Source organism: Euprymna scolopes, chromosome 21 (assembly GCF_053919585.1).
Source record: "Euprymna scolopes isolate OS-2025 chromosome 21, ASM5391958v1, whole genome shotgun sequence".
Classification (NCBI taxonomy): Eukaryota; Metazoa; Mollusca; class Cephalopoda; order Sepiida; family Sepiolidae; genus Euprymna; species Euprymna scolopes.
In genome coordinates this window covers 105,149,920-105,174,103 of record NC_136502.1, presented here as the reverse complement: position 1 = coordinate 105,174,103, position 24,184 = coordinate 105,149,920, and the positions used below count along the sequence as shown (strand labels likewise).

General features: G+C 36.9%; 1 protein-coding gene across 2 annotated transcripts in view; it reads left to right on the top strand.

Annotated features, from left to right (window-relative positions):
* LOC145242654 (protocadherin-17-like) overlaps positions 1-24,184 on the top strand; it is a 196,716-nt gene that overhangs the window by 77,158 nt on the left and 95,374 nt on the right. The gene's annotated exons all lie outside the window — the stretch shown is intronic.

Genomic DNA, 24,184 nt, shown 5'->3' with positions numbered 1-24,184 from the left:
AAGGTGGGATTTACAGGTCCACCCTCCTTTTGTCGAGGGACCAAAAAATATTTTTCATATTAAAGGCTCAAACAACTGCTCAAATGAACAGAATAATACTACTAGAATCTGTTAGACAACGACAATCTTTCGAAAAATCAAATCGTTTTTGTATCGTTTTCTTCATCAAATTAAAATGTTTATCATAGAAACCTGACCACTCTTTAATTTTATTCCATCTTAACTCAGGGATTTTTTTTTTTAATAGAATTACCTCCGTAAAACTTATTAGTTTTTAAGATATTTACACTTTAAATTACTAGTATTTTCGGAGTTAGGGTTAGTGCTAAGGTTAAGACATCTTTTTACACGATTTTTTTTTTTTTTTGTGAGAACGGTGGCCTAACTTATCTTTGAATTCTTTCTTTACTCCAAGTGAAATTAAAAAAAAGAAAAAAAAATCTGCCAAACAAAAAACCGACCACAAATATAAAATGGAGGATATTTTTCGTTAACGCCAATCTAAATATACGATTTCAAATTTGGCCACAACAGGAAACATAAATTTAAACGCTTTTTGAAACTAGGCCGTTTTTTTTTTTTTTTTTTTTTTAACATATTTTCATACATTAATGATAGGACGATTCCAATATTTTTCCCCGATTCCGATACAGTTATCAATTCGAATTCCAATACAACTGCCGATTCTTTATTTTTTTTAATTTCAAAATATAGTTGTTTTGTGGGAAGTACGTGTGTGTGGGGGGGGGGTCACCGTAAAAACCCATGTGCATATATCTGCGCAAATGTATAGGTGTAACCTATAGATTTTAGTTTTAGTGGCAGTTTAAAATCAATAAATATCATTTTCTTAATAATACGAGCCGCGGAAAATAAAGTTTTAAACAAAAACAAAAAAATAAAAGCAGTAAAATAAATTATTATTGGCATCGGAAAATAAGCATAATTTTTTTACCGATTCTAATAGCAGATTTCGATTAATCATCCCAACATTAGCATATATATATATATATATATATATATATATATATATATATATATATATATATATATATATATATATATATATATATATATAATGTACATATATTCCTGATCCAAGACAAGTAATTTTGTATGAATGAATGTCTCTTCTTTTAAGCTGGTGACTATTGTAAATAATTGCTATTCGAACAAAGTATAAAATGGAACACGTACATCAATTCTGTTGCCAACGTCGCTGGGAAAATCGTGGGATCCTTCTACCACTCCAGAAGATATCTCACTACTGATGCAATTCTCTATCTGTATAAAAGCCAAGTACGTCCAAGGATGGAGTACTGCTGCCAAATCTGGGCAGGAGCTGCTAAAAACAGCCTATCCTGCCTTGACAGAGTACAAAATAGACTTTGTGGCTTAGTGGGGGATGCCCTTTTCTCTTCCCTGCAGCCTCTCTCCCACAGAAGAGACGTTGCGAGTCTGTCTTTGTTTTATTGTCATTTCCATGGCAAGTGCTCGTCTGAGCTCCAATCTCTCGTCCCCCCTCGCCAATCTTTCACGAGAAACACCCGTCTGTCTGAAACTACTGTCAATAATTTTCCCCACTCTTCATGTGCCTAAATCCAAACGTAGATTCCATGATCAGAGCTTCTTTCTCAGAAGTGCACGACTGTGGAACTCTCTTCCGTTTGCCTGTTTCCCACCTGACTACAACTTGGATGTCTTCAAATCCAACATAAACAAATTCCTGATAAACCGTCCCCTTAAGTAAAACACTCTATCAAATCTCCAATACTAATGATTACTACAATACTATTTCATTGATTACGGTACACGCAATAATCCTCATCCCTGAGTGGCCCCCGGGCCTTGATAAGTGGTGACCCCCATGTAAAAAAAAGAAGCATTTTATGGGAGAAATTAAATCGAATTACATTTAATTAACAGTAGGTTGCAACGATCGACAAGAAAAATTACAAAACAAGAATCAAATATTGCCACATATGTAAGAAAGCTATCGATGACAAAAACAATCGATGAAGAGACTGACTTTACTTTATGTATTAGATTTGCATTATGATCAGATGAGAAAAAAGGAGACGTTTCCTATTTCGGAAGTTATCTATTTTATCTATTTTTTTCCAACAGCTAAAAATCGCAAAACAAACTTAAACTGTCTCCCCTGACAAAATATATTTAAAACGAAAATGTGAAATGTGTTCCCACTCTTTATAAGTCGAAACGAAAAAGCAAGACAACCAAATGAAACTAATGAATAAATAAATAAATAAATTACAATTTTGTCTTCTTGTCGTCTGCGTTTTTCCTTTTCCAATCTATCTTTTGGGAGATTAATAAATAAAACGTTTCTTTACACGTTTTTCGTATTTTAGCTGCCGGAAAGAAGAAAAGAAAAAAGAAAAAAAAAAAAAAACACTGCCCTCCCTCTTGAATTCACAGCCTACCTTTCTACCATCGTGGCGCCCTTACGACCCTGCTTAAAGTTTCACAAATTTTTCAAACTGATCAATCTTCTCTCGACTATGGAAAACCGCTTCCATCTCAAGAGACCTTTGTAATAATGGCTTAAGGACCTGACCGATTATTTCGAGGAAGAAAAAAAGAAGAGAAATCATCTCTATTGTCTCTATCGTTATTAACGTCGCCATGTTTGTTTTCGCTGTATTTTGTTTTCCCGCCTTTGTTTACGCTTTCAAAGCATTTTTCTTTCAGTTTCTTGCATTCTTTGTTTCAACAGTCTTTTATCGATTACCATCAACGACCTTAGTTTCCACTTATTTTCATTAGTGTCACCCATGTGTTCTTATTTGACTTCGGTGTCTGATGAAACTGAAAATGGTAGTCCTGTCTTGGCTTCCAATTATTTATTGGTTGGATGCTGGAGAAACTCCACAACACTTCCTGAAGCCAAAATTGCACCAAAAAAAGGTTATGGTGATCATTTGGTGGTCTGCGGCCAGTCTTATCCATCACAGCTTCTTGAATCTGGACAAAATCATTATGGCAGAGAAGTACTGCAGACAAATTGATGAAATGCCCCAGAAGCTCCTGGTCCTGGATATGATCTTAAACTATATCCGATGGCGAGGCCCCAGCTTGCAGGCCTTAGGGAGTGTGGAGCCACCCTTTAATATTTACAAACTCAAAAATTAGTTCAGTTATTTCTGATAAACAAAAGATTTGCACCTACTACTCTCTCTGTCCTCATATCTGACATCATAGTCTAAGACTGAACCGGTCCTGGATATGACCTTAAACTATATCCGATGGTGAGGGCCCCAGCTTGCGGGCCTTAGGGAGTGTGGAGCCACCCTTTAATTGCCATTGCTCCCAGGTTCACTCTGACCCAGAGTGGTAGCACCTGTTAGGGTCCCAACTATGGGTTAAATAGAATACGACTTAAAAACAAATATACTATATTAAAAAATCGTTCTTCAAAATCACCAGATTCGGCATTAAATAACCTGAAAAGGGTTCATATGCCGTAAAACAAAAAACCAACCAACCAACCAACCAGAAGCTCCAACATGTGCCCAAGATTGGTCAATATGAAGGGACCAATTCTCCTTCATGACGCTCACCCGCATGTTGCTTAACTGACCCTGCAGAAGCTGAACGAATTGAGCTATGAGACTGCCTCATTCGCCATATTCACTCGACCTCTCACCCACCGATTATCACTTTTTCAAACATCTCGAGAACTCCCTGCACGAAAAATGCTTCAAAAGCTAAGATAATGTCAAATCGGCGTTCAATGGCTTCATCACTTCCAGAACTCCAGATTTGTATACTGATTATAAAAAACAAAAACGTCTCATCTTATTTTAGTCGAAGTTCTCAAAAAAGCAAGGGGCTCCCTCCCCTGAGCTAACACTTGATCTCTATATGAGATACATAAATATTTGACTACTCCATTAAAGTTCTCATTTATATCTCAAACATTGAGTTAATAAAGAAGTTGAGAACATAAGTTTCATCTCCACAATCAACCATTTTAATATGTTATAGTATATTTTTATTGTAGTTGTTTGGTTTGACTGGATTTCAGTACAAGAATTCATCGAGTCTGGTTGAGTATCAAGCTTTATATTGTTACTGGAGATTATAGATCTGGTAGGAGGTGTACCGTTCCTTGTAAAAGTCAGCGTGGATTATCCATACCGAGGATATCTGAGTTGAGCCATGAATATTATATGATTTTGAATATTTGGTCAGGCTTTATTTGTAGGAAAAGTATGTTCATGTCAGGTTGTCCTGACAAACTCCTGTACAGAGAAACTTTAAACACTCGAGAACAGTGTATAGTAGGTATTCAAGTTCTCTCCAGTAGGCATTCAAATTTCAGAATTTGACATAATATTACTTGATAAAAGACTGCTTTCTGGAATTTAATTTTTGGGATAGACAAACAAACATATGCAATAAACGGAAAATATATTTAAGAGATTTCTTGGCCTTCGGGCCAAGATTAAAGTGTAGTATTTTCCCCCCTTTTGAGTTGGCCTTGTGCGTAAGTTTTTTGTTCAGTTGAAACTTACATTGTAATTTTAGCTTGAATAAAGAATTCAATATCTCAAAGTGTGGTATCTGTTCCGGTAGATGCTGCAATCAAAGACCATTTTCCTTGTGGCAATGGGCTTCTGGTCCATGTAGGGGCAACCCTATATAACAAGAGGCTCTCATTATCCAGCCCCCATTTCCCACCTTTCGGGAGCTGGTCCTCTTTTCCCTCCTCCTCTCCCTCTCCACATTAAAAAACGGCCTCATGCCTAATTTGCTCAGTGGGGAAGCAAATAAACACATTTCAATTTCTTGTTCTGTCAGTGGAGGAGAAATCCTTCACGACTGAAACGATTTTTATTGTTGTTCCTTTTCTCCATGTTAAAAAAAAACGACCCTGGTGTCTAACTCTGTCCCGTGAGGAGGCAAAGTAAATAGGTACTTTTAAATGACTATATTTCTCCCACACAACATTAAACATAAGAAGCTATAAAGTAAAATGAGGCAGCTTCCAAAGTGCTTCTCTCTTTTGCTTACTGCCTGTGGCACCCGGACCGGGAAATGGCAACAGTATTGACCAAGCTATGTTCCTATTTACAATGCCTCCCCACGGGACAGAGTTAGACACCCGGGTCGTTTTTTAATGCGGAGAAAAGGAACAAAAATAAAAATTGTCTCAGTCGTGAAGGATTTCTTCTTCACTGACAGAGAACAAGAAATTGAAGTGTAGATCTGAAGAACAGATACTACACTTTGATCTTGACCCGAAAAGCTATGTTTATAAAGCTAGAGTTTTCCTTCTTTAGGAGCGTTGGCTTACTCTCCCGCACCTTCCGGCATTCTGCCACAACTTCCTGTACTGGAAAAGAAGTACATATTGAATGCTACCGAAATTATCCCTTCCAATAAATTTACTTCCCCCACCCTTGGTTCGAAGGTAGGTGGCAGCGGCCCTTAGCATAACAGACATGTTGGTATCACTTGCAGTGTGATAACTTGCCGGTTGCATTTCACACCAAAGTTCCCTTAGTTTGTCAGAACGTCAAAAATGGATAACCGAAACTTGTAGGAATATGTAAAACCATTTTACGTAATATCTCATTATAATGGAGTTTATGCGTCTGTCAGTGACTGAAAATCAGTTACCACTTTCCTTTCTCGACTGAGCTCCAATCTAATTTTTTCCTAAAAAAAAAAAAAAAAAAAAATTCACAGAAAAAAATTGTTTCTATTCACTTGCCTCCTCACAGGGGCAGAGTTAGACACAAAGTCGGTTTTTAATGTGAGAAAAACCCAGCTCCCTAAAAGGACATTTTGGAGAAGAACAAAAATAAAAGTTGTCTCAGTCTAGTAGGATTTCTCCTCCACTGACAGAGGACAGAAAAAGTAAAGCGTAGTATTAGAACAGATACTACGCTTTATTAATTGTCTATAGTTCTGGGATGAGGTGTTTCATTATGGATTTCGTTTTTCGGACTCACTTCCTCATCTTCGGTGTTTTTTCCACTACATTTCGGCCGTATCATCCTTCGGCCTTCTTCAGGTGTATCTTGAACTCGGGAACTGTTTTTTTTTTTTTTTTTTAATTCAGAACTCAACCCTTTATTGTTACGGGGGTACCATGTTCTCGTTCCATTCAGGCCGTCCCTGCTACTACCGCTTAATGTTGTTGCTGGTGCGTCTATCGCTGTCACTGCATTGTGTTGTCACTGCCACTGCTTTCACTCAGGATTAAACTCAGCACCTTGGAGTCTTGCAATGTCTGTTCCAACATTTTAGTCGCCTCGGTCGGTCATGTGTATCATGTATCAATTTTTGGGACTGTTAAACCTAAGTGGTTATTCTAGGTTCTCTTTTATGATTAGAGGTTCCCAAATTGTGTTCAGTTCTATACTCGGTTTGCTCAGGAGGTTGTTATGTCTTAGCATGTTTGCTGTTTCTTTGAGTTTTCGCACTTTCCAGTGGGGCCCACTGTTTATTATCTTAACTTCATACCAGAGGGGGCGATGGTCACCCTTTTCCTTCCATACATGGTAGGCTATACCCGACTTTTCCGTCTCCCCTCTAGTCACTGCTTTTCGATGTTCCTCCACCCTTACTTTAAGAGGGCGGCATGTTTCGCCCTTGTAAACCTTGCTGCAGCTGCATGGGATGGAATGTATGCCGTTCTTGGTCTGGTTCTCCTCCATTGGTGGCAGTCACCGTTAATTTCGGATTAAGCTCAATGTATCTATTTTATAGGTGCAGAGCATATATAGTGTTGAAATTCAAAGACTTACTTTTTCTTTTTTATAACTTTCGTTTATTTTATCCTGGATTTTTGCATTACAGCTGTTTCGTTAGTGGGAAAGCAATTTTACGATTTATGTGTCCATAACAATATCCTGTCGAAACCAAGTTCTTCAGATGATTTTTGCATTAGATTTTAACAACAAAAAGTTGATTTTTTTACATGATAAACATGGTATTCAGGTAAAAAGAATTCCAAAGCCATGCTTCCACACTTCCGCCATCTTTGGTGTTATGCGATATATATATATATATATATATATATATATATATATATATATACACACGATTACTTCATTTAATCACATAAATTAATATACGAAAGTATAATTGTATGCGTAAACTAAGTATTTACTTCCACAGTGCTGAATACATAGGTGGAGCTAGGTAGTAAGTTAGAAAAAATATATATGGCAATTAAGCTATGCAGAATATTCCGCGTTTCATTCACCTTAGGATGTGTTCGGCTTAAGCCTGACGAATCCTGGTGTGTGGATGAAACGCGGAATATTCTGTGTAGCTTAATTAATCCTAGTGTGGATGAAACGCGGAATATTCTGTGTAGCTTAATTGCCATATATATTTTTCTAACTTACTATATATATATATATATATATATATATATATATATATATATATATATATATATATATTTACTAGTGGTGAAAAAACCGGACTAGAGTGCTCAATGTGTAGCCAGAGCAGTATATAGGAAATTTATTACTGCGAGTCCAGAATGAGTTTACATATTGTTTCAGCTAGAGGAAAATCCTCAAAAAGAAGAGGAAATATCCAACTAGCATCATCAGAATTCATAGATGGACTAAGTTATAATACCAAATAAGAATGGAAAAATCGTAGATGAAGGGGAGTTAGAAAAAAAAGGGGAGTGGAAGGGAGAGGACGTTGAATTCTGACGATGCTAGTTGGATATTTCCTCTCTTTGAGGATCTTCCTCTAGCTGAAACAATATGTAAACTCATTCTGGACTCACAGTAATAAATTTCCTATATATATATATATATATATATATATATATATATATATATATATATATATATATATATATATATATATATATATATATATATATTAATGAGCGTGTGAAGGGATGTTGGGAAAAGAAAGCGTTTGGTGTTGAAAAAGATTATTTTTGAAATGCAGTTTAGTTATTTACACGCGTTCTCTGTCCGTTCCCACCCCCATTTCCGTGTTACAAGAAGGTAGGGAGGATAACCGCGTGTTTCTGCCACCTTTGCAGCCTCCTCTGTCGCTGCCCACCACAGGTCTTTATCGGATGTGACATTGCGCGCTTTCTTTGCCTATTGAAGCCAAGGGAATTTGGGAGAAGCGCGCGCGGTTGGCAAGGTAACAAGAATTAGAGGGGATGGGGGGGGTGAGGAAAGATGAAATGAAGAGGAAGACATCGTTGAATTTAAATGAAGAAAAAGGAAAGAAAAAGGAAAAAAGAGAAAGGAAAAAGAAAAAGAGAAAAAAGGGAAAAGTAACAGAAAGAAAAACAGAACGAAAGAGAAGAAAAGGAAAAAGGAACAGAAATGAAGAAAAGAACAAAAAAAAAGAAGAAAAAAGAAAAACAAAAGAAAGAAAAACAAGAGAATAAAAAGAAAAAAGAAAAGAAAAGGTAAAAGAAAAGGAAATGGGGAAAAATTGCATAAAAAAAAATGAAAAGAAAACAGAAAAATAAGAGGAAAAGAAGAACAGGAAGAAGAAAAAGAGAAAAGAGAAGAAAAGGGAAAGGAATGCAAAACGTCGGTTATTATTTGAAGTAGAGGGAAAGAAAAAGTGAGATAGAAGAGGAAAGAGAAATAAAGGGACGAACAAAAGATTTTAAAAATACATGTTTAGTTTTTCAGGTGCATGATATTCGTATTTATATTGAGAGAGAGAAAAAGAGAGGGGGAGGGAGACGAATAGGGAGAGGAGGCGAAAGGAGGAGAGATGGTAAGAAAGAAAGGAGAAGGGTAAGAGGGAGGAATAAGAGAGAGAGAGAAAGAGGGAAAGATAAAACAAGAGGAAGGTGGCGAAAGAGAGAGGGGAGAGGAAGAGAGGGAAAGTAAGAAGAGGGGAGGAAGAGAGCAAGAGGTAAAGGTTATGAGAGAGGGAGAGAAGGAAAGAGAAGGATAAGAGGTGGAGAATAAAGGAGGCAGAGAAATGACTAGAAGAAACAAGAATGTATAGATATTTATTTTTTCCCCAGGAATACACTATTCGGGACAAGATCACAGTGGAGTATCTGTTCTTCAGATGCTGCACTTAAGATAATTTGTACCAGTCAATGGAGGGGAAACCCTCTATACTGGGACAATTATTATTTTTGGTAACCAGAATGCCCCCTTTTTGCCTACTTTTAGGGGAGCTGGTTTTTACCTCACATTAAAAACGGCCTTGTGCCTAATTTGCTCAGTGGGGGAGCAAATAAACACCATCTGTTCTTCAGATGCTGCACTTCAATTTCTTGTTCTCTGTCAGTGGAGGAGAAATCCTTCGCGACTGGGACAATTTTTATTTTTGTTCCTTTTCTCCACGTTAAAAAACGACCCTGGTGTCTAACTCTGTCCCGTGGGGAGGCAAAGTAAATAGGAATACACTAGTCTAAGGACGAAAACACCTGTGTGCGTACTTTTTTTTGCGGGTGGGTAGAGGGGGAGGAGGTCCCGCATTATCAACCAAGCTCCAGCCTCTGTCCCATTATCGCAATGTTGCATCCCTGTCCTTGTTTTACAAGGACTTAAATGGAATATGCTCCAACAAACGGGCTGCACTTCTGTTACCTCAACGTAAATACTCTCGACAAACCCAACATGCCGCAAAATTCCACCCCTTCACCGTGGAAGTTTTTCATATGCCGGAAAGCTTTCTACTCTAATATCTTTCTTTCCTTTAATCGCTTACCGCTGGAATTCCCTTCTTGCTGCCTGTTTTCCCTACTATGCTAACATGGAGAAATTTATATGAAATGTAAACAAGCATCTCACTGAACAACTCCCCACTTAGAATGCTCCTATAAATCTTACCCTAATTACAATAGTCAGTTATATCTCAGTAGCAGTATGTCTTGCTTAGGATGACTTGAAGTAAAAAGCAAAATCATAATTATTATCATTTGTACTCACTTGGAGTTCTCACACGGACCATCACAAGCGATCACTCACTGGCAATAAGATGTGACGTTCCCTGGAGTCTAGATGACAACAAGTCTCCCTATATTTTCATCTCTCGTTAATTATCGCAGACAATTTTACTTTATTTCAACAGCCACATACCATTGATTGCTCGCTGGCATCGGCCATTGGTATTTCCTGGGGTTTGGGTGTCAAAAAGCTTTCTCAAAGCCCCAGTTCCCGCACTCTTCCACTAGATGTCTGGTTAGTGCTCTCCCTCCTGGTCTTCCCAGAAACTTTGCAACTCTTGTGTGACGTCATGCGATATAGACACTGTCATTTTTTGCGGGGGGGGGGCAATAGTATTTTGTAGTTTCGGTTTTCTTAGTTTCCTCTGCTCGTGTTCTTTCTGTTTTTGTTTTATTTCTAGTGCAACAAGTTACTCGTTTATGTTGACAGTTTATATGAATTGGTTTCCGCATTCTAGGATTTCCCTTAGGTTTTAAGCTGCTTTCATTATTGCTATCCGTCGTATCTTTTCGCCCTCTCCTCCGATTCCATTACAATTTGTACTTACTAGGAGTTTTCTACACAGGCCATCATCAAAGATTACTCTCGGTCAACAATCTGTGGTGTTCCCTTGAACCTGGGTGATAGCAAGTCTCCCTAGATTTCCAGTACTTTCAACCTCTTTTGATAACCTTTGCAAATGAATTTGCGTTATCGCAACAGCCCTTTACCATTGATTTCTCCATGGCAGCGGCCATTAGCCTTCACTGGAATTTGGGTGGCAATAAGCCTCCCCAACGTTTCAATTCTCTTCGCGCTCATCCAATAGATGTTTGGTTAATATTTCTCTCCTCGGCCTTTCCATCCTCCTCAACCCTTCTGTACCATTCGATGTGGTACCAGTTGATGTCGGCATTACAATGTTTTTTTATTGGGGGGTAATATTACGATTATAGTGTCAATTTTCTTGATTTCGTGTAGTATTCCTACATCTTTCCGTTTCACCCCCCCCCCCAATGCTGTTTGCCAGCGCTTGTAGTTCACGTGTATAAGTCTCCGCATTATTATCATTATTAAACTATAGTCTTTGTTAAGCATTTTGATATATATATATATATATATATATATATATATATATATATACATCATTCACACTGAAGAAGACCGAAGGATCGGTCGAAAATATATGCTTTTGAAAGAAACATTTTCTTTCTTTTTTTCTTTAAAAGACTTTTTGTATTCCTACACGTCAATACATAGGAAATAAATACAAAAAAGATATAAACATTTATATATCTTTCGTATTGATATTTTATCCATATATATACAGTGTCGGCAAAAAGAAAGTCCGCACTTGTATTTTTTTCAAAAACTGCAAATTTAAGCTAAATTTAATGTAACTATTTAAACAACCTATACCTCATTTGATTCGGCTTTTATCCTTCTATAATTTTACCTGTTCATATTTGACTTTTAATTGAAATATTCTAGTGTTCACGTCAATTTAAAAAAATAACTTCAAATTGAGAAGGCAAAAAGAAAGTCCGCACAATGGAAAATTGTTATTTAAATGTAACTTTAGGACATTAATGCAACAGAACACAAATACAACAGGAACACAATGAACGAGTTAATATTTAGTCGTATTGTGAATAAAAATAAAAGGTCAGTCAAATAAATTAAACAGTTACATTAAATTTAGTTTAAATTTGCAGTTTTTGAAGCAATTACAAGTGCGGACTTTCTTTTTGTTGCCTGTATATATATATATATATATATATATATATATATATATATATATATATATATATATATATAAGTTTAGTGATTAAAGTTACATTCTGAAAATCAAAATATAAAGACATATTCGAGTTAAGAATTCATTGTTTGACACAAGGAATATATAGAGGGGAGTTATGTTAATTTCCTTAATCCATGGATTTTCAATACTGGCTCATATCATCAGAGGAAATGAAATGCGGTTAGCAAAATGTTCAGCTGTGAATAAACACGTATTTTGCTTTTCAGTACATATATTGAAAATGTTATTTGAGTGGCAAGTATATTACCTCTACGTAACATCTAACAGGATATTTCACTTGATCTTTAATCTGTGACTTATCTCGCTTATATATAAGGTCTTTCCATCCTCCTTGCCCCTTCTGTACCAGTCAATGCTTACTCTACAGGTTTATTCTTCTTCTTCGTCATCCCAATTGTTTTCCTAACTGATTCTTATTTTATCTAAATCGTTTTACCCTCTCTTTCTCTCTCTCTCTCTCTCAGTCATTCTTCTGTTTCCATTTTCCAATCGCAAATATTCCTCTCATTATTTGACTCATCATTCATCGTCTGCTGTCCATCTCAACCATTCTTCTGCTTCTTCCCCTTCTCCTTCTTTTGCTTCTTCTTCTTCTGAAGAGTCAAAAACAAGGAAATTCCTATTAAAATCGAGTCTGCAAATGATCCTGGCACCTTATCAATACGGCGTCACATTTGAGACGCCATCTTCGTCCTTCGCCGCCGCCGCCGGCTCAACCTCGCAAGCTTTAATATCACGAATCTAGCCTGAAACACTTTGAGCCAAGATGCCCCGTTCCAATAATCCCGGAGAAAATTCTATTGCCCGAGATTAGTTACAACAAAGAAAATGAATCGATGTCACCCTCACCGCGACCCCGCCATGATCTAATAAAAAATAATGGAATTATCGACGAAAAGAAACGACGAAACAAAAACATTAAAGAAACAAAGGATACCAGTAAATTCAACTAGATCTTTCTTTAAATAAAAGAAGGTATTGCAACACGGATGATAAAAGGATCACACCCTAAAAATAAATTAAATTAATCGAATTTTTATTACGAAAAGGAGGTGACGGTGGTTAATTGGTTAACGACATGGACTGACAACCTGGTTGTGCCAAGTTCGAATCCAGTTCGTTCCACAGAAACACTCACTTATAGCTGTTGGCTGTTTTCCGCATACACCCGATGTCTTTGCACAAAGAATTCGGTACTGGTGTATTTGAGCAGCCTTAAATTTCTGGGCTCGGAAAATATAGGTCACGTGATTTTTTTTTTCTGACTTTTTAAATTTTATTTATTTATTTATTTTTGACGGTGTAAGCTAAAAATCGTACCGTCGCTTTAAATTACTGGGCGCTATTTTATCAATAGATTCTCTTTTCAAAACTCTATAAATTAACATTTCGGTTAGTTTTGCTGGTGTGAAAAGAAGCATCTTTTCATGGTTCTCCCTCCTCATCCTTGTCAGTTGACCTAGATGAGGAGGGAGCACCATGAAAAGATGACCTAAATTTTTGGGGCCCCACCTTGCGGGCCTTAGGGAGTGTGGAGCTACCCTTTAATTGCTATTGCTCCCAGGTCCACTCTGACCCGGAGTGGTAGTACCTGTTAGGGTCCCAACTATGGGTTAAATAGAGTCTGACTTAAAAAATATATATATACTCCATTAAAAATCGTTCCTCAAAATAACTACATTCGGCATTAAATAACCTGAAAAAGGTTGATACACCGTAAAACAAAAAACAACCAACCAACTAAATTTTTGGACGCCGGAAATTAGGTACGTACTGCTCAAATGCAACAGAACCAAGAATTCCAACTAGAAAGATACCAGAAAAATTAATGCCAACAATAATCATCTGATTCATTCGAAATGAATGACGCGCAGCATCAACGACACCAATAATAACAATAAGGAAGAAACACAACGGGAACTCGAACTTGTTTTTGCCAGTGAGCGGTCACTGGTAATGTTTTGTGTAAGAATTTCTAGTAAGTAAAAACAAAAAAGATACATATTATTATTATTATTATTATTATTATTATTATTATTATTATTATGTTTGCATATTTCTTGGCTATTTTGACCGAAAGCGTTCGAAAAAAATAAAATAAAATAAATAAATAAATATATAAAAATAATCCTCGAAATTACCTGGTAAATCAAAATTGTCATATATGAAACGTCGGGCATATGAAACGAAACACGCGTTCCGGCTATTGAAAGAGAATCATTCATTTAACTGGAATTTGAATAAAAAAAATAATCAAATAAATATACAAAATCGACTGTTTTTTTGTTTTTGTTTTTTTTACGTTGTAAACCTTTTTTTTTTTTTTTTCGTCTTCTCTTTTCGATCATTTATTACGTACGCTAAAGTGGTAAAAAAAAAAAACAACCAAATACGTAAAAAATATGTTATCAAAGGCCGGATAAGTTACTCTTCTACCTACCTGAATAAGTTTTAAGTGTTTTTTATTCACTTTATGGCAACAAATGGCCGCTACTGGACACTTACGTACGTAATTTTTTTTTTTTTTAACTTAAATATTTCTGTTTCCGACTAATAAAATAAATAAATAGAATTAACAGTTGTTTTTTTACCGAAATATTTTGCATTTAACAAGAAGTTGATTAAAACATAAAACATTGAAGACGAAAAAGACGTTATGACTAGATTCGTTCGTTTGTTTAATTTAAATTCTTGTAAAATAGTATTTATTTATTTTTTGTTTTTCTATGGATTATATTTATTTTTTTAAAAAAAAGTAGTTTTAAATTTACAACACCAAAAAAAACAAAAAAAAAACAGTTGATTTCATTTATTTATTTATTTTTATTCAAATTTCAGTTAAATGAACGATTCTATTTCAATAGCCGAACACGTGTTTCGTTGCCCGACGTTTCATATTTCGCCATTTTGATTTACCAGGTGATTACGGCCACTATATTTTTTCGAACGCTCCCTGTCAAAATAGCCTATTTCTTTAATTTTTGTATTCGTTTCGAGATCGTTATTGGATAACCGCCCCTGCTTGTAGTGTTTACAAATCCTTGAGTTGGTTACATAGGATTACACCTCCGTATTGGTCATTTAGATCTAGGCTTAGAGAACCAAAACGAAAATCAGACCAAGTATTAAATAAACCGAACGAACAAATGTTAATCGAAAGCAACTGGAAAGGAAACTAGAGTAGGGAGATTGTTAAAGTTCAAATGACTACAGGTTACCGGAAACCATATTCCGGGATTTTGTTCATAGCAGTAACATTTTCAGTAAGTCTGCGCCTTAGTCTCGCTCTTTAAAATTGCCTGCAGTCTTGTTGCACAAGGTTCATTGGTCGACCGGTCGGTTCATACAAAAAGATTAGCTTGGCAGCAGTTAAGAGACGCTACTATATGATAAGGGGGGAAAAAAGATCGACTCAAAAAAAGTCGTCTCAGCATAATAACGTTAACTTACCGCCGTCTCCGCCATATTTAATTTGCTCCCTTATTTTTCGTGTTGCTATATTTTGTCTGAATGGAAAAGAGAGAGGCGGAAGATAGAGAGGAAGCTGCTGGGCGGTGGGTGGAGAAAAACCAATCTTTCGTTCGTTCATTCGATCCAGACCTGGCTTTGCATTGTAAGGGTCAGAGGGGTTGGGGGCGCTAAGTCGGGTTCAAAATCGACTGTTCAACTACAACTTTCAATCATGGAGAGAGGGAAAACGTTGAATCAACGACAGAGAAAAATCATTTTATCCTTAGTAGGTTTAGTAACCCCGCGGAGAAATCGAGAGAGAATCTAATAATCGTTACCCTTTTTTCTTTTTTTTTTTTTTTTTTTTTACATGGAAGTCACCACTTATCAAGGCCCGGAAGCCACTCGGGGATAAGGATTATTGCGTGTACAGTAATCAATGGGATAGTATCGTCGTAATCGTTAGTATGGGAGATTTTGATAAAGTGTCTTACTTAAGGGGGCGGTTCATCAGGAATTTGTTTATGTTGGACTTGAAAACATCCAAGTTGTAGTCAGGTGGGAAAAAAGCAGACGGAAGAGAGTTCCACAGGCATGCACTTCTAAGAAAGAAGCTTTGTTCATGGAATCCACGTTTTGGTTTTGGCACAGATCAAGAGTGGGGAAAATTTTTGACAGTGGTTTCAGCTAGACGGGTGTTTATCGTGAAAGATTGGCGAGGGGGGACCAGGGATTGGAGTTCACATTTACGAGTTAGGAGGGAGAGTGAGGGCGCCCATACTGATAATACGGTAACTACCTACATGTGTACCTACCTACCGTATGCTGTAAACTGTACTGAAAAAAATAAAAAATAAAAATAAAAAAACTGCCTTTTATCAAATAATTTAATTTTATGACTCATTTTGAGAAGTGGACCAGCGACAGGAAATTCAGATTTTATGCAATTTTAACAATACAGGGTGGAACGATAAAACTGTCGCCCTAGAAAAGACAACATGATCCCATTTCCGTTTGATAAATGCCGGTTTCCTTTTTTGTTGCAGACCATTTACTAGTTGGGCAGTTGTATACAAATCTCAAGAGCGATAGGAGCCTTCTATCATGTCTGAAAGTGACACAATGTTCAACGAGCGAAATCGGAGATGCGCCGCTGTACAACTCATGCTCTCTAACCATCCAAGTTATGACAACAGGACCATTGTCAGCGCCTTTAAAATGTAAATCTGGACAGTTCAACGCATGGGACGACCCACGGTTATGGTTTCAGTGTAATTTAAAGTAAGGGCCAGATCTTGCTACCTCACATATTCGAAGTCAGCATGAAAGTCAACACCAAAGTGTATCTGGATGTGCTGAAAATTGTGGTGATCCTCTAGTGGAATCAGGTGTCTGATGGCAGACTCTGGGTGTGGCAGCAGGACTCGGCGCCGGTTCACAAGTCCAAAGAGACCCAGGCTTGGCTTCAGAAGGAGTGCTACGACTTTGCACACTTCTCTCACTGTCCATCCCTACTCCCCTGATCTAAACCTGCTGGACTACTTCATTTGGTCACACATCGAGAACACCACCAACATGACCTCCCACAACACCAAAGCCGGCCTAATTGCTGCTATCTGTCGAGTTCCTGCCAGCGCATGTGGAAAAGGGATGCTCGCAGTTCTGGACCAATATCGAGGCGGTGATTGAGGCTGAAGGCGACTACATTGAATAGATGTCAGCTCTACTACATAATCAAGTTACCTGAATTGATTTTTTTCAATAAAAGTTTTAAAATAAAGCTGTAGTGTTGTTTTCTTTAGGGCGACAATTTTATCAGTCTTACTCTGTAGATATTATACATACAGTAGAACCTCGAGATACTGTGGCTCTAGGATACGGGTTTTCCGTGTTACGATGTGGAATACGATGTTTTTCTGGCCCCTGGTATTTCCCCCGTCTTACGGTGTTATTTATAATGTTATTTGATTATATACATGTGTAATGTATATTGTTACTAATTTTTAATGTTGTATCCCGGGGTTCTGCTGGTTTCAGTTTGAAACGGTTTTGAAAGATTTTTAAAGAAAAATTATATGGGTGCAATATCATATTTTTTTCAAACTTGCCGGTCGTAAAATGCACTTAAATATATTTTAATTCATGCAGGTTTCGTATTTATTATTAGAGTGCCAATTCGCTAGTGAATATTATATTGTACCTAATTTATAATACTGATTTCAAAAGTAAAGATTCGGCTAGAATCGAAAACAAAACATTTAACACTGCAACCATGTTCTCTTATTTAGCGCTCTAATTGCGTTCCACACTGCTTGAGTTAACCTAACAGAAAGATAAAGTTTTAAAATTAAACCACTTTAGCCAATATGCATAAAAAGCTGTCGATAAGTTGGCCCAAAACAGTGCGTATTCTCTCCTGATGACCCGACATTAACTGAAAACAACCAGACCAGGCCAGAGGAATAATTGACCGAAACGTCATGAAATAATAACTAGAAAGATAAGGATAATAGTCCGCAAATATATAGATAAAATATACAAATTACTCATCTCAAACAAGTCCAATAATTAAATAATATATATTATATTTATATAATAAATACATATATACGTATATGTGGTGTCTTCCTTCATTCTTGACAGACTATGGATACCAACTGTAAGGGCGTGTGGAATTTTTGTGGCAAGAGTTACACAATCTTCAACCACGGCTCTTCTGGGTCAACATTGTTAAATACTAGTGGCAAGTGCAGATCATGGACGACTACCGAGATCAGCAGAAATAATTATACATATATATATATATTAATTTTATTTATACAAACATTAATGGCTACATATGTGCATACATGTTTCTGTAATCCCCCAACGTGGGTGATTACAGAAACATGTATGCACATATGTAGCCATTAATGTTTGTATAAATAAAATTAATATACCTGCTCTGTTCACTCATTGAGCACTATTTTGGTAGACACATGTTGTTTCATTGGATGTACTTCTAGGAAACTAAACTCTACTGGCTATATATATATATATATATATATATATATATATATATATATATATATATATATATGACCCCATATCTATATTATATAACATATATCATATATATATACTAGCAGTTCAGTCCGGATTTGCTCGGGACCTATGTACTGTTCATAACTTTTTGTGTGTGTATATATATATATATATATATATATATATATATATATATTAAAAGTTTGACTCATGTCCAGGTAACCTACATCTAAAATTTCAAGTGTTTAGACCCGAAATTGGCGGACGAGTTTGGTAGAGTCTGTAAAAGTAAACATTTCAACTTTGACCTCATGGCAGTCAAATTTTTATCCAAAAATTGATTAAAAAGCTTGCTGCATGTCGGAATACCCTTTATGTAAAATTTCAAATGTTTAGACCAAAAATTGCCTGAGTAATTTGGTAGAGACCGCAGAGGTCAATTTTTTTTAAAACTTTGACCCCAATTTTGACTCCTGAACATTTATTGTTTTGAGCTCAAATCAAATTAAAAAGTTTGATCCATTTCTAAGTAAGCTACATTTAAAATTTCAAGTTTTTAGACCCAAAATTGGCAGAAGATTATGGTAGAGTTCTCGAAAGTCAATCGTTGAACTTTGGTCCCTTGACAGCCAAATTTCTGGCCGAAAACCAATTTAAAAGATTTTCCTAAATCTCAGTAGACTTTATGTCAAATCTCGAGTCTGTAGACTGAAAATTGACAGAGTAGTTTGGTAGGGAAATGTACACACACAGAGACAATTTCACTTTCATAGATATATAGATATGCATTATATATATATATGTATATATAATATATATGTATATATTGATACAAAAAAGTATCGAAATGAAAATGAAAGATGTTTAAAATTATATGTACATATATATATATGATTAGTTTTTTTGGGAAAAAGAAATCCTTCAGAGTGCTTAATTAAAAGGAAAAACCGAAATGTAAGAGCGTATTTATATTTTGTGTACAGAAAGTTGTTAGATGAGACAAATCATTGGTACCGTCGGTTTCAAGCCCGATAATAAGGACCGTTTAAGGTATCCTCATCAAGCTCTCTTCAGCCAATATTCGTCTCGTCGAGAGCTTGATAAGGATACCATAAACGGTCCTTATTATCGGGCTTGAAACCGACGGTACCAATGATTTGTCTCATCTAATAAATTTCTGTACACAATATATATATATATATATATATATATATATTATATATATATATATGCGATCCCTTTCCCGCCTTTTGTAGTTTTCTTCTTCTTATGCAGCGTTTCTTATTCATTATTTTTTGTTATATTTTCCTTTCTCTTTTGTTTCTCTTTTCATTCTTTTTCGATTTTTACTTTTATTTGAATTTTCTTTTTCCTTTCCTTCTTTTTCTGTCTAAATTTTACTTCTCCATCCATTTTCTTCATTCCCCCCCCCCACCTCTAATATTATGCCGGCCAAGTTACGGATATCTGTTGTTAATGGCGAACCTGTTGAATTATTACATCCGGCAAATGATTTCTTTTCTCTCTTATGCAAACGCACACGTACGCATACCCACTCCCTCCCGCTCTCTCTTCCCTTCTATTTTTCTTCTCATTCATTTTTTCCTATTATTAGAATCTGAGATGCGAAAAAAGACCTTTGGTTCCAGATTTAGAACTGCCAGCACGGAAAATTCAAATTAAGCAATACTAGTTTGACATCGTGTCACGAGAATCCTCGCCGTAATCATGCTTCATTTTTGAAACGTAGCAGCCAGCATCCCACCAGAGCAAAGTTTGCTTACTTATTTCTACTGTTTCTTTAGGAAATTTAATTGTGGATGTAGTTTTGGAGAGCGGATAGCTAACATTTTGGTAGAGTCTGTAAAAGTAAACACTTCAACTTTGACCTCATGGCAGTCAAATTTTTACCCCAAAACTGATTAAAAAGCTTGCCGCATGTCTGAATACCCATTATGTAAAAGGAGGTTACTAGCGTCGGTACTGTTCAATCTCCTCATTTTCCTCCTCTTTTCCTTAATATTTGGTTTAGTGTTTCTCTTTGACGGCAATGAATAGCAAAAAGACAGACCGAGTCAAAGACCCTTCGCTAAAAAGGGGGAAATGATAAAGAGAATTGATATTCAGGTGTATCGGAGAGGTAGTGAGGGGGGGCGGTTCTTTCTGTTTTATTCTCTTAAAAGCGGAAACGCGTATAAATGGATGCAAATGGAAACTCTATCTCGAACTTAAAAGTTCTTAAGTGAACTTCGTCGTCGTTTTTTTCTTCTTCTATTTCAAACTCTTTCCTCCTCATCTTTTTCTTCTTCGAACGCACTGCTCCTCATCTTCTTTTTCCAAACCTTTCCTCCTCATCTTTTTCTTCTTCCAACGCATTCCTCCTCATTTTCTTTTTCCAAACCTTTCCTCCTCATCTTTTTCTTCTTCCAACGCACTGCTCCCCATCTTCTTTTTCCAAACCTTTCCTCCTCATCTTTTTCTTCTTCCAACGCACTGCTCCCCATCTTCTTTTTCCAAACCTTTCCTCCTCATCTTTTTCTTCTTCCAACGCACTGCTCCCCATCTTCTTTTTCCAAACCTTTCCTCCTCATCTTTTTCTTCTTCCAACGTATTCCTCCTCATTTTCTTTTTCCAAACCTTTCCTCCTCATCTTTTTCTTCTTCCAACGCACTGCTCCCCATCTTCTTTTTCCAAACCTTTCCTCCTCATCTTTTTCTTCTTCCAACGCACTGCTCCCCATCTTCTTTTTCCAAACCTTTCCTCCTCATCTTTTTCTTCTTCCAACGCACTGCTCCCCATCTTCTTTTTCCAAACCTTTCCTCCTCATCTTTTTCTTCTTCCAACGCACTGCTCCCCATCTTCTTTTTCCAAACCTTTCCTCCTCATCTTTTTCTTCTTCCAACGCATTCCTCCTCATTTTCTTTTTCCAAACCTTTCCTCCTCATCTTTTTCTTCTTCCAACGCACTGCTCCCCATCTTCTTTTTCAAAAACTTTCCTCCTCATCTTTTTCTTCTTCCAACGCACTGCTCCCCATCTTCTTTTTCCAAACCTTTCCTCCTCATCTTTTTCTTCTTCCAACGCACTGCTCCCCATCTTCTTTTTCCAAACCTTTCCTCCTCATCTTTTTCTTCTTCCAACGCACTGCTCCCCATCTTCTTTTTCCAAACCTTTCCTCCTCATCTTTTTCTTCTTCCAACGCACTGCTCCCCATCTTCTTTTTCCAAACCTTTCCTCCTCATCTTTTTCTTCTTCCAACGCACTGCTCCCCATCTTCTTTTTCCAAACCTTTCCTGCTCATCGTTTTCTTCTTCCAACGCACTGCTCCCCATCTTCTTTTTCCAAACCTTTCCTCCTCATCTTTTTCTTCTTCCAACGCATTCCTCCTCATTTTCTTTTTCCAAACCTTTCCTCCTCATCTTTTTCTTCTTCCAACGCATTCCTCCTCATTTTCTTTTTCCAAACCTTTCCTCCTCATCTTTTTCTTCTTCCAACGCACTGCTCCCCATCTTCTTTTTCCAAACCTTTCCTCCTCATCTTTTTCTTCTTCCAACGCACTGCTCCCCATCTTCTTTTTCCAAACCTTTCCTCCTCATCTTTTTCTTCTTCCAACGCATTCCTCCTCATTTTCTTTTTCCAAACCTTTCCTCCTCATCTTTTTCTTCTTCCAACGCACTGCTGCCCATCTTCTTTTTCCAAACCTTTCCTCCTCATCTTTTTCTTCTTCCAACGCACTGCTCCCCATCTTCTTTTTCCAAACCTTTCCTCCTCATCTTTTTCTTCTTCCAACGCATTCCTCCTCATTTTCTTTTTCCAAACCTTTCCTCCTCATCTTTTTCTTCTTCCAACGCACTGCTCCCCATCTTCTTTTTCCAAACCTTTCCTCCTCATCTTTTTCTTCTTCCAACGCACTGCTCCCCATCTTCTTTTTCCAAACCTTTCCTCCTCATCTTTTTCTTCTTCCAACGCACTGCTCCCCATCTTCTTTTTCCAAACCTTTCCTCCTCATCTTTTTCTTCTTCCAACGCACTGCTCCCCATCTTCTTTTTCCAAACCTTTCCTCCTCATCTTTTTCTTCTTCCAACGCACTGCTCCCCATCTTCTTTTTCCAAACCTTTCCTCCTCATCTTTTTCTTCTTCCAACGCATTCCTCCTCATTTTCTTTTTCCAAACCTTTCCTCCTCATCTTTTTCTTCTTCCAACGCACTGCTCCCCATCTTCTTTTTCCAAACCTTTCCTCCTCATCTTTTTCTTCTTCCAACGCACTGCTCCTCATCTTCTTTTTCCAAACCTTTCCTCCTCATCTTTTTCTTCTTCCAACGCATTCCTCCTCATCTTCTTTTTCCAAACCTTTCCTCCTCATCTTTTTCTTCTTCCAACGCACTGCTCCCCATCTTCTTTTTCCAAACCTTTCCTCCTCATCTTTTTCTTCTTCCAACGCACTGCTCCCCATCTTCTTTTTCCAAACCTTTCCTCCTCATCTTTTTCTTCTTCCAACGCACTGCTCCCCATCTTCTTTTTCCAAACCTTTCCTCCTCATCTTTTTCTTCTTCCAACGCACTGCTCCCCATCTTCTTTTTCCAAACCTTTCCTCCTCATCTTTTTCTTCTTCCAACGCACTGCTCCCCATCTTCTTTTTCCAAACCTTTCCTCCTCATCTTTTTCTTCTTCCAACGCATTCCTCCTCATTTTCTTTTTCCAAACCTTTCCTCCTCATCTTTTTCTTCTTCCAACGCACTGCTCACCATCTTCTTTTTCCAAACCTTTCCTCCTCATCTTTTTCTTCTTCCAACGCATTCCTCCTCATTTTCTTTTTCCAAACCTTTCCTCCTCATCTTTTTCTTCTTCCAAACCTTTCCTCCTCATTTTCTTCTCCAACCCCGCCATTCTCCTATTCTTCTTCCCCTCCTCCTCTCTTTTATCTATTGCTTTCGTCATATTCTTCCAATCGAAAACGTAATAACTAACATGGCATAACATATTTCTGCGTTGAAAGTGAGGGTTGAGGACATGCGTTGCTTGGATAAAAATCGTATGAGAATGATACCACGGACATATAATGCCATAATGCCAATCTTAAAGACTAGATTGTTTCTGATAACCCTAGAGGAAGGGTGATTCTGGACAGCATCGGGAAATGTGTGTAGAACAGGAACCATAAGTCGGATGGCCATGTTAAAAGAATGAATGATTGTTCTTGGGTCAGTACCTGTGGCCATCTCCGACTCCATTAGTAAGGTACAAACCCACAAAGCTAACGTTAACCGCGGGAAATACAGTTGAAATTTAAACATTTTTTTAAATGTCAAGACGGTGATAGTGATCTAATGATTATGACATCATGATATGCACGTGTAAGCTTAAGTGACCGACTTTAACTCCAACTTAGAGTTCTTAAAGGGTCTGACATAATTTTTTTTTATATACTTACAGACACTAAGGTTTCATTTTTTTTTTTTTTTTTTCGGGAGTCATCAGTGCAGGATGTCACGATTACCGTTGATCGAGAGATTTGAAACTGGCAATGAAGCCATCTCTGATTCCATTAGCAAGGGACAAACCAACACAACCAACGCGCGCGTGTGTGTATATATATATATATATATATATATATATATATATATATATGTAATCACTTGTTTTTGTCTTCTCTTCTTAACACCGATAACTTTCTAGATTTTTTGCCTTTTAATACTTCGTTAAATCAAATAGACCGTGTTTCACATATTTCTAGGAAAATCCTCTTCGTCAAAAAGTAGGTGTTTCAAATCCACTGAAAACCGTATGGACTGGTAATTTTGTTTTGAACTTATGTCGCAATGAATAACTATTTCCATAACAACTGGAATAAAATAAAGATGTGTTTATGTTTGTTTTTTGAGTGGGAAGAAATTGAGTTTACAATTCTGTTATTCAATTATTTTTATATTTTAGCTTATATTATCTAGTTTATCATTTTTTTTATTTTTG